Source organism: Cetorhinus maximus, chromosome 27, assembly GCF_964194155.1.
Source record: "Cetorhinus maximus chromosome 27, sCetMax3.hap1.1, whole genome shotgun sequence".
Taxonomy (NCBI): Eukaryota; Metazoa; Chordata; class Chondrichthyes; order Lamniformes; family Cetorhinidae; genus Cetorhinus; species Cetorhinus maximus.
The window spans coordinates 7,873,080-7,886,826 of record NC_135905.1 but is presented as its reverse complement, the minus strand read 5'-3'; the positions used below and the strand labels follow the sequence as shown (position 1 = coordinate 7,886,826).

General features: G+C 42.4%; 1 protein-coding gene and 1 long non-coding RNA gene across 5 annotated transcripts in view; one reads left to right on the top strand and one right to left on the bottom strand.

Annotated features, from left to right (window-relative positions):
* Positions 1 to 12,478, bottom strand: part of bmpr1aa (bone morphogenetic protein receptor, type IAa) — a 250,312-nt gene extending 237,834 nt beyond the window's left edge. For 2 of the 4 annotated variants that reach the window (XM_078530642.1, XM_078530644.1), the window contains exon 1: positions 12,399 to 12,413. The gene's annotated coding sequence lies outside the window, so the exon portion shown is untranslated. Of the gene's footprint in view, positions 1 to 12,398 lie in introns of all 4 variants that reach the window. The other 2 variants (XM_078530647.1, XM_078530645.1) reach the window with 2 other exon arrangements.
* A 257-nt stretch (positions 12,479 to 12,735) lies between these two features.
* Positions 12,736 to 13,747, top strand: part of LOC144668523 (uncharacterized) — a 103,699-nt gene continuing 102,687 nt past the window's right edge. Inside the window, exon 1 of the long non-coding RNA XR_013573514.1 lies at positions 12,736 to 12,851. This is a non-coding gene — a long non-coding RNA (uncharacterized LOC144668523). The remainder of the gene's footprint in view (positions 12,852 to 13,747) is intronic.

Genomic DNA, 13,747 nt, shown 5'->3' with positions numbered 1-13,747 from the left:
ATTGCCAATAGTAAAAGACCCATCTAGTTACAATCGTATTCCAAATTTCTGGAAAGTAAATCAGCCACAATAAAGCTTTTGTGAACAGAAAAAGAAATGCCCTTTATGGAAGGAAATTTGCAATGTGGTTGACTCTTAACTGCCCTCTGAAATGGCCTAGCAAGCCACTCAGTTGTATCAAACTGCTACAAAGTCTAAAAGGAATAAAACCAGACGGACCACCCGGCATTGACCTAGGCACCGGAACCGACAACAACACACCCAGCCCTATCAACCCTACAAAGTCCTCCTGACTAACATCTGGGGGCTTATGCCAAAATTAGGAAGGCTGGCCCACAAACTAGTCAAGCAACAACCTGACATAGCCATACTAATGGGATCATGCCTTACAGACAATGCCCCAGACACTACCATCACCATCCTTGGTTATGAAGACCCACCAGAGGTGATGGCACAGTCATATATAGTCAGAAGTCAACATAGAGTCTGGACCCCATGAAGTCTCATGGCATCAGGTCAAACATGGGCATGGAAACCTCCTGCTGGTTACCACCTGCTGTCCCCTCTCAGCTGATGCATCAGCACTCCTCCATGTCAAACACCAAGTGGAAGAAGCACTGAGGGTGGCAAGGGCACAGAATGCCCATCATCAAGAAGGCCTCAGTAGCACCACTTCTGAGCAAGTTGGCTGAGTCTTAAAGGACACAGCTGCTGGACTGGGTCTGCAGCAGGTGGTGAAGGAACCAAGAGGGGAAAAACATACTTGACCTTATCCTCAATCTGTCACAAATGCGCCTGGTGGGAATGACCACCGTATTGTGGAGATGAAGTCCTGCCTTCACATTGAGGGTACCATCCATCATGTTGTGTGGCACTACTACCATGCTGAGTGGGATAGGAATGGGATTTCGAATAGAATTAGCAACTCAAAATTGGGCATCCAGGAGGCACTGTGGGCCATCAGCAGCAGCAAAACTGTATACAACCAAGACTACTTTCTTACCAAACAGAAAGCGACAGAGCTAAATAATCCCACAACCAACAGATCAGATCTAAACTCTGCAGTCCTGCCATATTTAGTCGTGAATGCTGGTGGACAATTAAGCAACTAGCAGGTGGAGGAGGCTCCACAAATATCCACATCCTCAGTGATGGGGGAGCCCAGCACAACAGTGCAAAAGGTACTGCTGAATCATTTGCAACAATCCAGCCAGAAGTGCTCCTCCTAAGGTCCCCAGCATCACAGCTGCCAGTCTCCAGCAATTTCAATTCACTCCACGTAATACCAAGAAACAGCTGAAGGCACTGGATACTGAAAAGGCTATGGGTCCTGACAATATTCCAGCAACAGTACTGAATATTTGTGCTCCAGAACTTGCTGCACCCCTAGCCAAGCTGTTCCAGCATAGCTACAACATTGGCATCTACCCACAATGTGGAAAATTGCCCAGGTATGTCTTGTCCACAAAAAGCAGGACAAATCCAATCCAGCCAATTACCATTCCATCAGTCTACTCTCGATCATCAAAGTGATGGAACGGGCCATTGACAGTGCTATCAAGTGCACTTACTCAACAATAACCTGCTCACTGATGTTCGATTTGGGTTCTGCCAGGGCCACTCAGCTCCTGACCTCATTTATAGACTTGGTCCAAACATGGACAAAAGAGCTGAACTCAGGTGAGGAGAGGTGAGTGATTGCCCTTGACATCAAGGCAGTATTTGGAGCAGGTAATCAAAAAGCCCCAGCAAAACTGGAGTCAATGAGAATCAGAGGGAAAACTCTCCATTGGTCGGAGTCATACTTGGCACAAAGGAAGGTGATTGTGATTGTTGGAGGTCAATCATTCCTCAGGTCAGGAGTGGGGATGCTCGTGGTTGATTGCACATTGTTCAGTACCATTTGCAATTCTTCAAATGCTGAAGCAGTCTGTGTCGATACACAGCAAGACCTGGACAATATTCAGGCTCGGGCTGATAACTGGCAAGTAACATTCGCGCCTCACAAGTGCTGAGCAATGACCATCTCCACCAAGAGAGAATCAAACCACGTTCCCTTAACATTCAATGGCATTACCATCACTGCATCCTCCACTAACAACATCCTGGGGGTTACCATTGACCAGAAACTGAACTGGACCAGCCATATAAATACTGTAGCTACAACAGGACAAAGCAGCCCACTTGGTTGGCACCCCATCTACCACCTTCAACATTCACTCCCTCCATCGATAACGCGCAGTGGCAGCAGTGTATACAATCTACAAGATGCCCTGCAGCAACTCACCAAGGCTCTTTAGACAGTACCTTTTCAAACCCGCGACCTAGAAGGACATGGGCAGCGGATGCATGGGACACCGCCACGTGCATGGTCCCCTCTATGTCCCATACCATCCTGACTTGGAACTATATCACCACTGTTCCTTCACTGTCACTGGGTCAAAATCTTGGAGCTCCCTTCCTAACAACACTGGGTGTTCCTACAAAACATGGACTGCAGCGGTTCAAGGCGGCAGCACACCACCACCTTCTCAATAGCAATTAGGGATGGGCAATAAATTTTGGCCCAGCCAGTGATGCCCACATGCCATGAACAAATAAACAAAAACACATCATTTCATATATTTAAAACATCATTTTGTTGGAGCATAAGAATCCTCTCAAAGATGATTACTTCTGCTTTTCTCATTTGATTTTCTTCAGATCTTTTTGTCTGAGGTTTTGCTGAAGAAATTCTTTCAAAATCAAAACCACACATCCATTCATATATTAAAAACAGCACAATGCTAATTTATCTGAGGAAGGAACATCTTAAAACAATGAAAAACACTTATAAAATGCAAAATACTGCAGAATGTCAACACCTGAAACTTTAACTGATTCCTTCTCTACAGCTGTTGCAAGGCATTCTAAGTATATCCACATTTTCTGCTTTTATTTCAAAAAATAATGCTTTTTGCTCATTTTCCTTTGGTAATATACTTCCAGACATTCAATCTACCCCCTCTCCAAAGTATGCTTCTACACAGTAGGAAAATGTCATGTCATTTTTCACCAGTATATAACACTTAGTTGCTCACTAGGCCTTTTTGTTTGAAATCATAGCCTCTCACTGGAATTGCTATATCCCAAGTTTTTCTCCAGGACTCCAAGCACACTGTAAAATTATGATTATTTAGTTCTAAAAAGGTTGTAAGCAACTCAAGATCTTACGCATATTCCTGTTCTGCAGACTATGAGACACAAAAACATTTTCTAGAACTTACTGTGTAGGGAATCAGATCCTGTAACAACCAATTCAACTCAAACGACACAGATATTGATCCACTAGTACCATTCTTCTCACAGTAGATAATATGAAGAACCAAAAGCACACCACAACAGTACCCAATTTTGTTCTACAAGGGTGAGAGACAGTGATTATTTTGGTGGATAAATGCGTATTCTAAATGAAGATGAAGGAAAGGATCAACAGTCCATGTTCAAATGCAGCATGACCTGGACAATATCTAGGCTTGGGCTGACAAATGGCAAGTAATAATCACGCCAAATAAGTGCCAGATAATGACCATCTCCAACAAGAGAGAATCCAACCATCGCACCTTGATGTTCAATGGCATTGCCATCACTGAATCCCCCACTATCAACATCCTGTGGGGGGGGGCGGGGGTGTCGTCACCATTGACCAGAAACTGAACTGGACTAGCCATATAAATACTGTGGCTACAAGAGCAGCTCAGAGGCTAGGAATCCTGCGATGAGTAACTCACCTCCTGACTCCCCAAAGCCTGTCCACAATCTACAAGGCACAAGTCAGGAGTGTGTCGGAATACTCACCACTTGCCTGGATGAGTGCAGCTTCCACAACACTGAAGAAGCTTAACACCATCCAGGGCAAAGCAGTCTGCTCGATTGGCACCCCATTCACTCCCTCCATCACTGACGCACAGTAGCAGCAGTGTGTACCATCTACAAGATGCATTGCAGGAATTCACCAAGGCTCCTTAGACAGCACCTTCCAAACCCACAACCACTACCAACTAGAAGGACAAGGGCAGCAGATAGATGGGAACACCACTACCTGGAAGTTCCCCTCCAAGTCACTCACTATCCTAACTTGGAAATATATCGCCGTTCCTTCACTGTCGCTGGGTCAAAATTCTGGAACTCCCTTCCTTACAGCACTCTGGGTGTACCTACCTACATGGACAGCAGCGGTTCAAGAAGGCAGCCCACCACCATCTTCTCAAGGGCAACAAAGGGTGGGAAATAAATGCTCACCCAACCAGTGAAGCCCACATCTCATGAATGAATTTTTAAAAATTGACTGCAGAGACATTAATGTGATTACTGGAGGTCAAAAAAGTAAGGAGTTTGAGATAAGGTTTGAATGAATCTAGAGGAGCTTCTTGATTTTCCTAGAATCTGAAACTAACACTGTGCCTTTGAATGCTGTCTCCGAGGGGCAGCACGTATTTGAACAATAGAAGAGGGCCAAGGATAGAACACTGGGGGTTACCAGAGGTAATGGTGAATCGCAAGTGATTCTCTCCCTCAACCCACAGACAGATGGCAAAAGTGTAAGTATATTCAAGGCTGTGGGTAACAAGGGAAACAAGGAAACAGATAGTCATGTTAGAAATCAAGCACAACATTAAGCGCGAGGAGTTCATGGACTTCTTTGTCACTAAGGTGGAGACAATCTGATCAGCCGTCTTTTCCACATCACTCCCTTCCACTAGCCAAACATATTTTCTGTTTTTATTTCAAAAAGCAATGCTTTTTGCTAATTTTTCTTTGATAATAAACTTCCAGACATTCAATCCACCCCAAACATCTAATGCTCTCCCTCCTCCAAAACACTCCTGGCTGGTCTCCCACATTCTATCCTTTGTAAAACTGAGGTCCTCCAAAATTCTGTTGCCTGTGTCTTAGCAAGCAAGTCCCACTCCTCTATCACCCCCTGTGCCTGCTGAGCGTCAGTGACCTTGGTCAAGCAACATGTTGATTTTAAATTCTCATCTTCATTTTCAATTCCCTCCATGGCCTTGCCTCTCCCCATCTTTGAGATCTCCTCCAGCCCTACAACTCTCCAAGATATCTGCACTTCTCTAATATCTCCTTATTTGGCTTAGTGTCATACTTTGTTTTATAATGATCCTATGAAGCGCCTTGGGATATTTCATTACATTAAAAGGTGCTATGTAAATACTCGAAACGTTACTGTCTTTCTCTCCACAGATGCTGTCAGGCCTGCAAGAGTTTTTCCAGCAATTTTTGTGTTTGTGCTTTATAAATACTAAGTTGTTGCTGTTAATGCATAGAAGATATGAAAAATGGAAAGTCAAGTAAAGGAGTTGAGGTGAGAAAGGACAGAAAAGGTGCTGATCTTAGTGGAAAGGGGTTAGGAAAACTGAGGTGAAAACTGAAGTTGAGGATAAAGGAATTTGTCAGTGTACAACATAAGGGAAAAGACAAATGACATTTTGGCATGAACTTTGGCTTGGAACTTAGGGAAGAAATAATTCACAAGAATTTAAAATGAACACATGATGAGTGAAAAAGGAAAAGATGTTTGAAGAAGGAGAAGGTGCCAGGAGAGTATGCTGAGACGCCACAGTGTGGATTGGAGAGGAGGATGTCTCCACGACAGCAATTGTAGGCAGGGCAGGTAGTGATAAACAAAGCCAGGTGGGAAGGGTTTTGTAGAGTGGGAGTAGAGTTGTTATATGTATACCATACTTCTGTCAATGTCATGATGTGAATACCATCACCTAAGATGAGGTCATAATTGCAAGGGCTTTAATTGCAAGTGAGCAGACATTTGAAGGAAATAGAAAGAGGAATGGTGAAAGTTCAACTGTCAATAAGGTCTGATGCAATGGCGGAAGAGGTCAGCAGGCTCGTGATGAGCCCACTAGGCAATATGGTCAACAAACTAAAGTGCAGAATAGGACAATTGCAGTAGCTCCAAATAGCAGTGATGGTTACTACGACAAGTCCAATGGAGAATGTCAAGGGAAGCCATGGGCTTAATTATGAAAGATTGGTGCCTGAGAAGGAAGGAGAGAAAAAAACTGAAGAGTGAAGATAAGACAGGAGCAAACTTGAAGGTAACTTGATAACAAAGGAGGAGATGAAAGCTGACATAGCCAGGTGAGAGGAAGAATAACATGAAAACTGGGAAAGTCCAAAATAGGTAACTAGTATTAGTGAGCCTGTGTATAGAGCGGCAGCAAGATGTGCACTGAACACAAGGGAAGCCCAAGTTACTCTAACAACTTGGAAGCATACACTTCATTCTTATTTATCAAAGGCATCCAATCTGTCAACCAAGTATTAGATGCAATGATTACACAGTAATTTTTAGAGAGGGAGAAACATTACTGAGTTCTTTCCAGGTAGGTATTTGATTCTACAGCTTAAAAGTTTCTGCTGACCTCAGTAATAAATCTGCACCCATATTGAGTACAATATCATGTAAAACTACTAAATTACTGGAGAGAATTTAAGACTTAAACTGGATATGAAACATTGCACCATATTATTCTTTCTTAATGTTCTGGTATTTCTGCAGTCTCAATGCAATGAGGAACCGCTATTTTTTCACATAAAACACCAGCCAGTGTGATGTAGTCTTTCGAATTTCCAACTTACGCTGCTACTCTGAAGAGAGGATAATTTCCATGTCTTACATCAGGCAAAATCTGGAATCACCTTTGTTACTCTTCTCTGAAATTCTTCCCATTGCTTCTTACATGCTTTCATGAAACACTGTCATCACAACTGGACACTGAGTCCAAGGAAGTGGATTCTCTCTTGGAGCTACTTGAACCAAACTATTTTTCAAAAATAGATGGTTAGCATGCCATGTTCTATTTTTGTTCTGCCAGAATAGCAGGATAACAACAAATTGCTATGATTCTGAGAATTTGCCACATGAATGGTGTTAACTAGTTTTTCAGGAAGTTTCATCTTTACTTAATGCCAAGATTCACAGCAATTCCAGTTTCCCTTTTTCACCTTATAAGACACTCTAAACTTTAAAAATCAGCTTCTCTTCTCACCAATTTAAAAGCTTGTTTTATTTCTAAGCTTTTTTATTTTTAGTGAATAACAACACAGACGTTTGAGGTAAAAATGTGAAACTTAAGAAATCTGAGAAAATTCGGAGAAAACCTGAAAAAAGTTTTTATTTTGAACATTACTAGAACTCAAAACAAGACAATAAAAATACAGTTATACCAAAAGAAAACCAAGAATTAATAATTCACTACTTTGACAGGGCTCACCATCAGACTCTACTTAAACATTAAATAGCGTTTCAGTTGAAAGTAAAATTGAAGAACCTACATTTATTATTGAGCCATATGTTGGTGGGATAGTTAAAATTGTTGGGGATTATGTAGAACAGTTGCGATCTTACTTTTAGTAAATAATACCTTGGTGTATGACCCAAAGCCGCCTTTCATTGACAGCATGCAGAGTATTGTCATGTGGTAGCTGTCAGTGCAATGCTGCCCTTGCTCCATACCCATCTGAAACAAATCTGACATTTAATTGAAGCTTAATGAATAGTCTCTGCTACAGTACCAAAGAGTGAACTCGATTCACTTAAAAAAATGTAATTGCACAGCCTTCATTTCTTTTCCTGCCAGACACTGGCTGGATCCAAAGATGTACATGCATCATATCTAAGATATCAGCATGACACATGCTGCATGTAATGTGCATGCTGACATCACCATTGCAATTTAACATCCCTGGTCCTGATCTTTGGTTAAAAATGGAGCAAATTTCAAGAATTTCTTTTAAATTTGGAAGAAATTATTTTAAAATCAATTTACCACCTGTAGGAATTAGGGAAGTCACTGGCAGAAATTAGTAGAAAATGGTTTTAATGATTACTATCCACAAGATTTCCATTTATTTCCACGATGCCGAAAGAAACACAGTTACAGAGACTGAGCTGGTTCAGTTTATGAGAGTTGATATTAAAGTAAATGCTTCAGCTATCATATGAGGCTGTGTTACTTTAATATCAACTCTAGGCAACAAAATCCATCAAAATAACTTTAAATTTTAAAAAAGCCACCTCACTTCTATTCATCCACTCTTTCCATTTTCTCAACTGCTTTTAATCTATTTTCTAATATACCTTACTCTAACTAAAAGCAAATTGAACTAAACATTACGTTTTGCCCCTTCTAGGAATCTCCATTTATTTTCAAAGTGGAATTTATTTGAAAAATTAGCTTCCATTCTGAAAGTAACTATTTTATTCAAGTGCCAGAACCCTAGTAACAAACAGTCACAATCAGGACAAAACCTATGATAAAAGCAAAGTACCGCGGATGCTGGAAATCGAGAACAAAAACTAAAATACCTGGAAAAACTCAGCAGGTCTGACAGCATCTGTGGAGAGGAATACAGTTAACGTTTCGAGTTCAAATGACTCTTCATCAGAACTAAGGAAAAATAGAAAAGAGGTGAAATATAAGCTGGTTTAAGGGGGGGTGGGACAGGTAGAGCTGGATAGAGGGCCAGTGATAGGTGGAGATTGCCAAAAGAACCTATGACAAGCCAAACCAGCAAAGGCTGCTGCAGGACAAATCTGTTCTGCAATACTCGCTGGCAGATGACACTCAAATGATAACTCCATTGTGACATGGATCAACAATCAGAATGCTAACCGACCTTGAGATGCTTCTCTCTCCCAACTCTTACAAATAATTTTCTTTCCATTTTTGATACAGGGCTGGAATTGCTGAAGACCATATCTGTTTCAATTAAGTAACATTTTGCTTTGTTTCATCCTTTTAAAAATATAGGTTTTAACTTGAAGCATAAGTGTGATGGCATGATCAGATAGCGGGTGGGGGGGTGTCAGTAGATATAAAGTTTGAGAATGAATTAAAACCACAGATGACACCAGAAGGGCTACTGTTTAATGGATACCTCTCTACAGATGTTAATTCCCCTCCCTCACTCAGTCCCCAATGATATAATCAGCACCCTTTGATTAAACTGAATATTCAAGAGAAACAATTAGGACACAAAAAGATGTTAACGATAATTCATATTAACCAGCTTTTAAAAGGGGTCCTCATTAGTGATTCACTTTAAAACATTTGAAACTTAAATCTATGATACTTGTTTCTACATTATTGAACAACATTGATCTTTCTGAACACCAGCCATTCTCACAATGGACATAGGGACCCAAGAAGTACAAATCTTTTGTTTACAAATACCTGGCCTGAAGGTGGTCCAAGCAAAGCACAAAAGAAGAATACTATAATTTAATCTGACAGTTAAGTAACTAATTATTTATTATTTTGAACCGATTGTAAAGAAAAAATATTGGATAGCAATTTATGATGTTTCCAGAGCTATAATGGAGACAAAGCTAACTTGTAGATTCAACATAGCATGGCAATTTCTCGAAGTCAGATTGAGTGTCTTTTGTAACCTTCAGTTTGCTTTTTCTTAATATATAACAGTAAGCACAGGATAATCCACACAAAGGGGTGCATTTCAACCACAAGGACCACCTATATTTTGTCTCCTCCCTTGCTCTCTGCTAAGGTAAAGATCAGCAGGTACTGGCAACCAACAGATATCACACCCCAGTGGCCATTCACCATGTGTGAGAACAGACCAGAAATCAAAACAAAATAAAAGCAAAATGCTGCGGATGCTGGAAATCTGAAACAAAAACAAAAATTGCTGGAAAAACTCAGGTCTGACAGCATCTGTGGAAAGGAAGAAAGAGTTAACGTTTCGAGTTCGTATGACTCTACATCAAAATAAAATACTATACTGGAAATATACAGCAGGTGAATCAGCATCTGTAAGGCAAAAAGACAAGTTATGACATTTTGGATGTATGCCCTTCATTGTGCTTTTGCTGTTTTCAGATGTTGACATGCTCTGCTCTATATTTGCAGCATTTCTTGTTTTTATTTCACAATTGCAATTGTTTTATTTTCCAGAAATTAAATCAATGGTCTATGCAGTTTACTGCTGCATTAAAATCGTCCAATGAGCTATTTGGATAATGGAAAGTATCGTTAATAACTCTGCCACTTGGAAATACTTTGGGGAGAGGAGAGGGGCAAGAACACAATGAACAAGGAAAAAAGTTTTAAAAGTGTTCAAAATCACTGTACAGTACAGTATTTGGAAAGGGTCTTAAAAGTGTTGAACATGCATACTCATGTTACAATACTGCCTTTTGTTTGCTTATTTATATGCTGTGACCTCACACAAACGGGAGGCCGCTGAATATTTGAATTAATATTCTTCACTCAGCACAACTAATTAAAGCTAGCTAACTTCAAATTGTTCTCTCATTAAAGCAGTCAGTTTATTTAGCATTAAGTGATCCAACTGAATAGAGACATTAAAATAGGGGCAAGATATTTACCTAATATGATGGAATAAAAAAGTGTGCTTTAATAACTACTTATTTATGAGTTTAATGAGGATGTCTGCCAAACTCAGCACATTTCTCAGTGAAATGTTATTCTTTCCTCCTCAATAAATTAATAGCAAATCCTTTTGAGATATTTTCACTTCCAAAAGATGTTAACAAAAAATGACATTGATTGTAAGCAGAAGAAACTAACACAAAATAGCAAACTTCATCCCAAAACAATTTGAAAAGATAGCCTATACAAGGAAACAAGGCTTTGACCCTGTGCCTATGGACATCGCTCATTCAAAAAGACAATTCTAAAGTCACAAGAATGACTCATGGGTCCTTTACACTGGTGTAACATCCCACGTAACACATCACTGTGATGCAATATCGACATTTATCAATATTTCTCTTCCAAAGCATAGAAGGCAATTACAAAAGAAATTGACAAATTGAAATTCAACAGATTAACTTGTATTTTTCAGATGTATTTTCTTCCCAAACAATCTCCCACTCTCCAACTAGAAGGGCAGATTGATAACCTGCGGAGGTACCTGGAACAATTTCTGATCACCATCAAGTTGTGCAAGAGTTGCCCAGAGCAAACCTTCTTCCCCATTTTATTATTTTCTTGATGCAGATACCTACATGAGCTCTATTCTAGACCCGTTTCTGTTTGACCCAGTATTCTACAAAACTGCACGAATAGAACTCTGGTGAATTACACAATCTCTCCAGTACCACCAACTTTTCTGACCTTTAAATACATCACCCTAACTTATCATGCCAGTGACATTCAGGAAGAGTTGGACAATTTAGCCATCTTTGCCACAAACTGTGCTTCCTCATGGTAAATCCACCAGGAGCCACAACAACAGAGCCTGTCAATTTTCTGTCAACAGACAGCCTGGTGAAGTCTGGCATAGTTTGCTCTCCAAGGAAAACCAAGAAACTCTCACCGAACTGTGCTAAACATTTCAGCCAGTACAATGGAACAAGTGGCCATAACCATAACATGATTTTTGTCATGACAACATGGGTGCAAGTGGCACCATTTGACCCAAACCCTGCTGTTACACTTAAAACAATACCCAAACATTTTGCCCCCTTTAAATGGGTGACTTCCAATTTGCAAATTTGATCTCGACTCTTAAACATCCAGAATCTAAAACAAGCAGACAAAAAAAACATGTTTATTGGCAAACCCCGGGCATTTACATTCACAACACATGTCCTATCACACACACACACACACAGCACTGCTGAACTGAGATCAAACTTTTTTGCTTCAGCTCCTAATTTAAACACAAGAAAAAAAAAACAAGATTTAGACAAAGGTTCACGCACACAACACACTGAAAACTACAGATTCAAATAAAAATAAACACACACACACACATCTGTCCCTAAACTGCATCGAACTGGGATCACTCTAAAGAGAGGAACGGGTTGAATTTCAAACAAGAATTAATTCTTTTGATTCTTAAAAACAAAAAAAAAACGAGAAAGGAAACAAAGTTGTACCGAAACTTTTGGAAGTAAGTTGCTTTTTTGTTTTGCTCTCTCCACCTCCCGCATCTATATATTTCTTTTTTTTTAATATATAAAATAAAACATGCGCGTATTTGAGTTTTTGTTTTAGGGGTTTGGGATTTATGTTGTTGTGTTAAGCAGCAGATTCCCCAATGTTGGAAGTTGCCCCAATTCTTTGCCCTGCTCCCCACATTCCCTCCATCCAGGCCGGAGACAGGCGGCTCGGCTCACTCCCCCCCCCCCCCCACCCACCCCAGCCAACCTCCTGCTTTCCCCCACCACCATCTCCATTCCTCTCCTCTCCAGCCCGGCACCACTTCACTTCCAGAACTCACTCCCAACCTCAAAAGGAGGGAGGTTGGTGGTGAGGGGAAGGACGGGGGGGGGGGGGGGGCGGTGGAAAGCACCATCTTCAAAAAAATAAAAAGAAAACCCCACTCACCGGAGCAGCGCCTCCTCCCCGAAGCGGCTGGAATCCTATTCCCCGCACGGTAAGTGACCCTCTCTCATGTATATATATATAATATATATAAATATATCTGCGGGTGTAATAAAAAACCCGAGCGGCAATCAAACCGACCTCACAAATCTCCGTCCGTCTCTGTCGCTCGCTCGCTCCCCTGACTGCCAGCCGCGCGCGCGCTCCCATCCTCCTCCATGCGCGCGCTCTTCCCCACCAGGCCAGCGTTGCTCGCACGCACGCGCTCCCACCTCCTCTCTCCCCGGCAGGCAGCTGATGCGCACGCCTGCCTGCCTGCACGCCCACCCTCCTCCATGCCCGCGCACGTCCCTCGCGACCTCCTTTGCGCACGCGTGCGCACACTCAAGCAAGGTGACACCGCCCCGCAGAATAAAATATGCCGGAAACAGGCGTCGAGACGCCGGTAATTGGCGGGTAAGAGAGGCTGGAGAAAGCGTTGGGAGGTGGTTGGATCGAGGCTGTGGGGTAGGGTGGGAGGATGTTGAGGTAGATTGACTCCTGCCCGCCGGGCCTCCGCTCCCAATCAGTGGTTGGATTGAGAGGAGGAGGGGGTAATTTATCCCCTCCCCCTCCGGACCTCCGCTCCCAATGGCGGCGCGTGGCGCGACCGTTTCTTTCAAACCGCCTGCCGGTGTCAGGTGACGAGTGGCGGTTGTCCGCTCCCGGACTGTGAGGGGGTATCCGGCTGGAATCCATCTGGGAAGATAATCCTTACCCTTCTTCCCTGGGATCAGAATAGATTTTATGGGAGATACCTGAGGGGGAAGAGAGCGAAAGATATTAGATTTTTTTCGGGGGAACAGCTTGTTATGGCGCAGAATACACTTGCCTGAAAAAGATCGTGGAACCGATTCAATACAATAATTCCTCGCTTAACGTCCCAGGCGCCTTCTTTAAAACTGCGACTCGACGAAAAAATAACGTTAAGCAAATCTGATTTTTCCAAACGACTTAGTGTATAAACTGGGGGGGGGGGAGGGAGAAACATGCTTGGGGGGGGGGGGGGGGGGGGAGAAACATGTTGGGGGGGGGGGGGGGGGGAGAAACATGCTTGGGGGGGGGGAGAAGAAACATGCTTGGGGGAACATGTGAAAAGCTGGGGGGGGGGGGGGGAGGGAGAAACATGCTTGGGGGGGGGGGGGAGGAAACATGCTTGGGGGGGGGAGGGAGAAACATGCTTGGGGGGGGGGGGGGGAGAAACCATGCTTGGGGGGGGGAGGAGAGACAATGCTTGGGGGGGGGGGAGGGAGAAACACTGCTTGGGGGGGGGGAGGGAGAAACATGCTTGGGGGGGGGAGGGAGAAACATGC